The sequence below is a fragment of the Peromyscus californicus genome, unplaced genomic scaffold, assembly GCF_007827085.1.
Source record: "Peromyscus californicus insignis strain IS unplaced genomic scaffold, ASM782708v3 Scaffold_11__1_contigs__length_118956290, whole genome shotgun sequence".
Lineage (NCBI taxonomy): Eukaryota > Metazoa > Chordata > Mammalia > Rodentia > Cricetidae > Peromyscus > Peromyscus californicus.
The window spans coordinates 4,602,331-4,608,343 of NW_026294402.1; the positions used below are offsets into that span (position 1 = coordinate 4,602,331).

Genomic DNA, 6,013 nt, shown 5'->3' on the forward strand with positions numbered 1-6,013 from the left:
TGGCTTACCCATGAGCCTCAGGACAATGGTGGCTTACCCATGAGCCTCAGGGGCAGTGGTGGCTTACCCATGAGCCTCAGGACAATGGTGGCTGCACTGAGAGGCATGGTGGAGGAAACAGCTCTGGCAAGGAGCTTCTGTGTTGCAACTTTGTCCTGTGTCTCTCATGGAAGGGCCACTGACTCCAGACGAATCCCACTGCCTTTCTACCCTTCCTCAAGCCTTCTGAGGTGGGGCATTTCTGGGCATTGAGAACTTGGCTTGTATCACTTGTCCTGGTTTCAGCTTGTTTTCCTCTTTGTTCTGTTGCCCACACTGTGTACCCAGACAGCTTCCTGATAAAGACTGTACTCGCCTTGTTTGCAGAGGGAACAGGCAAGAGACTCCTTTGCTAGCTATCATTACACATCATACTGTAATAGTTAAATCAGTTACTTCCTGATGTCTCAGAGAGCATTAACATTAACAATTTCAATAAAGATTATTGGGACACAACCATTTCAACCTTTAATTTTTCTTATTTTTCTTCTATATTTGTCATATTTCGACACTAGGTTCAGAGATGTGAAAGACACAGAAAATTACAACACATAACTCCCAGAAAAGGGGAGACGACTCACAGTTAAGAGTACTGGCTACTCTTCCAAAAGACTCAGGTCCAATTTCTAGCACCCACATGGCAACTCACAGCCATCTGTAACTCCAGTCCCAGGGGACCCAGCACCCACTCTTCTGGGACTTTAAGGACACTTCATATACATGGTGCACAGATATGCATGCCCACAAATTCTCTCTCTCTCTCTCTCTCTCTCTCTCTCTCTCTCTCTCTCTCTCTCTCTCCCTCCCTCCCTCCCTCCCTCCCTCCCTCCCTCTCTCTCTCTCTCTCTCTCTCTCTCTCTCTCTCTCTCTCTGTCACACACACACACACACACACACACACACACACACACACACACACACACACACACACGGCTCAGCTCCCAGAATAATAACAACATTGATACTCGGCTAGTGTTTACTGGCCTCTTACTAGGTTCCCAGAACACTGCTCAGTCTTTTATAAACTTGGTCTCCTCATTAGCCCTAAGAAAAAAAGAACTACCTTCATTTTTTAGATAAGGAATCTACATTGTGTCACTATGAAACAGAAGGAAAGTAAATTTCTCCCTTTTAACATAATGACCAGGTGAATCTAGCTGATTAGCAAAGCAGAAACTCACACCAAGACAAAAGAAAACCTCTCATACAAAAAGAGACTGTGGCTAAGAAGCTGTAAAGTGCTTACTTAGTACATAAGTTGGAAGATCTAAGTTCACACATCCACAACTGTGTAAACAGACTGGCACACCCTGGTGCTCCCAGTCTGAGGAGCAGGTCCCTGGAGCTCACTAAACAGTGTAAGAGCCAAAGTTACATTTGAAGTTTTAATCACTAGGCCTAAAAGATCCATGAAGCAAAAATGTCTGATCTGCAAGCCCCTTGCCGAAGGACAGACAGTTCCTGAAATGCTGGAGGCTGTTGTTTATGGGAAATAACAAGCCACATCTTTTCACTCCCCTAAACAAGTGTGTTTGGCCCATCTGTACTGGTTGTAAATGATCACATGTGGGCAGTAGGTTCATAGCCAGGAAATACATCAGAATGTATGCTTGCCCCAGATTGAACCTGATGGAAAATATGGTGAATTGTGGGTTTTGCCTTTTTAAGCACCTGTAAACTATGACTTGGGGCCATTTCCTGGGAACCCAGGTATGGACCTGGCCAGAGTCCATCCACCAGACCAGTATTTAATTACAGCTTGCTTTAAATTTGGCTTTAAACTGTGGTAGTGGGATTAGCACCAGTTATCCTAGCCAGTTTGTGAATTTCAGGTTTGGTGAGAGACCCGATCTAGAAAAAAATCAAGGTAAAGAGGAATTAAGGGAGACACTCGACATTGACTTCTGCCCTCCACAAGTACAAGCATATACATGCACACACATGAAGACATGTACCACAAATACACACTCAAAGAAATGGGTGAGAAAATATCAAACATAGAGCATGAGTCAGTGATCCAAGTATAAGCAGCTAACATTACAAAAATCGCCAAAGAGAGTGGAGAGTGAGTCATCACAGCTCAGAATAAGCCATTGGTTCTTAGACCTGACAGAGAAAGCATCAACAACCAAAGAAAAGTAAGTACAAGGGGCACCATCAAAATTAGAAACTTTTACACATCAAAGGACATTTTGGAAGAAGCAAAAGAGCAGTCTACAGAATGGTGAGAACATTAGTAAGCCACACATCTGATAAAGGTTTGCCCAGTTCCAAGGGACCCAACGCCCTCTTCTCGCCTTTTCAGGCACTGCACACACATGGTGTGTAGACATACACTCAGGCACACACACATACACATAAAACAAAAAGTAAATTTAAAAAGCATAGTATCTAGAACATGTATGGAAGTCTAGAGTTCTACAATTCAGGAGCAAAAAGCAAAAAGACAAACAACCCAATTAAAACTATGAGCCAAAGACTTGAAGAGACATTTCTCAAAGCTATGTAGTCAGCAGGCATTCCCCAGCTGCTCACCAGCTTGCATGTCGTTGAGGAAAGACAAAGACAGAGAAGTGCTCTATCAGTCTAGAAGGAAGGGCTTCTATGCATAAGCACAATAATATGAAAGAACAGGAAATAAAAAGTATTGATGAGGATTTAGAGAAATTGAGATCCTGGAATACTGCAAGTACAAATGCAAAATGCCAGAAGCAGGCCGGAGAGATGGCTCAGGAGGTAGAAACACATACGCTCTTCACAGTACCTAGGCTGGGTTCCCAGCACTCACACCAGGCAGCCCTCAACCGCCTGTAACTCCAGCTCCAGCTTCCTCTTCTGGACTGTCAGGTGCCTGCACTCACATGTGCACATACACAGACATACACATACTCACATAATTAAAAACAAAATCTTTTTGAAAAAGAATAGAAGATGATGACTGTTTTGTAAATAATAGTTTGGCAATTCTTCAAAGAAAAATTGAATGTAAGCTTACTGTTAAGACCCAGAAAAATTCACTCTTGATTACATACACAAAATAATTGGAACCAAAAAATTTTTAAATGTCTTTACACTAGGGATCATTGCACAAGATACCCAAATGTCTGTTTGGGAATGAAGGATAAACAAAATTTGTTATATCCAAATGATAGAGTACTATTTATCTATTAAAAAGAGAGTGGAGGTCTGATACAGGCTATAACATCAGTAAATATTGAAAATATCGGGGAGGGACATAATCACACACACAAAATGGTACTTATTATAATGGCTGCATTTAAATAAAGTTTCTGGAATGGTCAGAATCATGGAGACAGGAAGGAGGATGGAGATTATGAAGAGAGTGGGAGGAGAAAAGACAGCGATGTGAAATGATGGAAAGTTCTGGAAATGAATACCTTGACAGTTGGAGAACATGGTAACATGTTAGTGTCATAGAACCGGATTTAGAAACAAGGCTGGCGAGATGGCTCAGGCGGTAAAGATGCTTGCTGCCAACATGACCACCTGAGTTCAGTCCCCAGGACCTACACGGTAGAACCAACTCCTACATAAACAATGTAATTTTTCAAAAGGTGAAAACTGAGCTAGAAAGATGGCTCACTGGTTAAGGGCCCTGGCCGCTCTTGCAGAGAATCAAGGTTTAGTTCCCAGCTCCCACACGATGACTCACAATCATCTAACTCCAATTCCAGGAGATCCAGTACCTATTTCTGGCCTCCACGAGCTCCAAGCTCATACACGGTACTCAGACATATAGGCAGGTGAATCATTCATACACATGAAATAAAAATAAAACTTTTTAAAATTTAAAGGTTAAAAGGGCAAATTTTACATTGTGTCTATTCTATACACCTCCCAACACACACACACACACACACACACACACACACACACACACACACATGCATGCGCACGCGCACGCACACACACACACACACACACACGCAAGCACGTCTGGTTTTCCTCCTTTAACAGTGAGACACTTAACAGCCTGTGTCTGCACACAGCATCACTCTCATGGGTTCAGGACATGATTTCCCAGCTGAACCCTCAAATTCAATAACCAATATTGATACCAATGGCTTAGACACAACCAACTCTCTCGTTCCCTGGTAATGGCCACCCCTTCATCTATAAGCCTTGTCCCAACAGTAGACCCATTCATTAAGCTCAGATCTCCAACTCTTTCTTCTTCAATCCTGCAGCTGACTGGCTCCCAAGTTTTTGTTCTGATTTTTTCCCTCTAAATCCTGGTTTACTTGTTTACTTATCCTTTCTTTCTTTTTAAACAACAGTTCTTTATTCCATGGTTTAAAATACATGGCAGACTAGCCATGTTCTCTGAAACTTAGCAGTGGCATTCAATACAAGCCTCCCACTGTAGTTCTAATGGGTTTCCATAGAATTCACTTCATAAAGCCTTGCTCAAAAGGAGCTCTAAGCAGCAGTAAGACGGTTGCTAACAGTGACTTTATTTCTTCCTGTCATAGTCAGATATGCAGATTCTCCTTACCATGTGCCTATCCTATAAAGTGAGGGCTACAAAGTTTATAAATGTAATTTACCAACACAAAGTTGAAGCCATTAAAAAGAGTTTAATAACTACTACCAGGAGACAAATTTTGAGAATCTGAAGAGATGTGGACACACAGACACACATGGCAGCAAATGTTTACTCCAGTAGAGGTGCAAGGGGAACTTCTTACGCACTACAGGGTTCCCTAAGCTGCTCCAAGCCTGCTTTCTCTCTGGTCTTATCTTTAAATACTGTAGAGCATTGTGGGTAGTGTGACTCTGCGCATTGCCACAGGAGATGCCTGAGACGTGACACATGGAATTGGGGCTGGTGGGCAGTTCTGAGAGACACTGACACTGTCCTTTGGCACTCAGTTCTTCTGTATCCAAATGTTACGCTAAAACCTTGCTCCTTGGCAATCTTACTAAGCAGCTTGATGTAATCTGTGTTCAGGGGACTGAGGTGGCTTCTTTCAGTAGGTTGATCTTTTTACCAGGGGAATTCTTCAAGGAATGCCAAGTGCAGCCTAAGGAATATCCCACAATGTTTGTTAGAGAAATGTTGTTCTCTGGAGAAATATCACTAGATTTGGTAAGAAATTTCTCAGCAGCGTCTCTCTTGTCTCATTTTGTTGTTGTTGTTGTTTGCTTGTTTTTTAAATCTCCCTTTCCAGTTTCCATAAATGAGTCTAGCCTGCAAACTGCTATACCCTATGGGCAGGTCCTTTTTCCTGGGAAAGGCTATATTCTGGAAGTCGCCAGCCACCATGAGTAGCCAATTCCTGGAAGAAGCCGATTGAGTTAAGCGGGTTCTGTGGCAGTTTAGATGGATCGGGCACTAAGGCATCAGGAACGGCAAAGCAAATGCTCGCACTGGATCTCCAATGTCGGTGGCAGCCTCTGAGCCTGGGCTTCGCCAGCTTCTTCCCGTACCGTCCGTCACCGGTGTAAGTCGCGTCCCCCACGCTCACTCTGAAGGTGAAAGCGTCTGTTTGCACGTTGGATTTTTCACATCCATAAACCAGAATGTCTTGGTCTTCATGCCGCATTTGTGCTGTGCCTGAACCCGTGTTTTCCTGAGCTTAGCCGTTATCATCCTCTCCACACTGAAGGTCTTGCTGCCCCTGTGCTCCAGCGGCAGGTCTGGGCGTGATGCCCGCTGTGTGGGTGGCATGGTGAGAGGGGACATCTGGGCAGGATGCTCACTCTCAGCTCTCAGCTCTCTAGTCCCCAAGAGGAACTCACCTGCCCTGCCCTGGCCTGCCCTGGGCTCAGATCGCTGCCTCCACCCTGCAAAGGGACAGGCAGGGCTAGAGCTAAATTCTGGTTTCTTGGCATGTGTTGGATCATCTTCCTCTATCCCAATTAGTCTCCCTACCTCACCCTGGCTCTTGTAGTAGCCTCTGCTTAGCTCTCTCTAATGGCCCTCAACAGAGTCATCCTTCTGTCCGCAGTC

General features: G+C 44.0%; 1 pseudogene; it reads right to left on the reverse strand.

The window, feature by feature from the left end:
• Positions 1–4,647: 4,647 nt before the first annotated feature.
• LOC128102363 (interferon-inducible double-stranded RNA-dependent protein kinase activator A-like) lies at positions 4,648–5,665 on the reverse strand (annotated as a pseudogene).
• Positions 5,666–6,013: the final 348 nt, after the last annotated feature.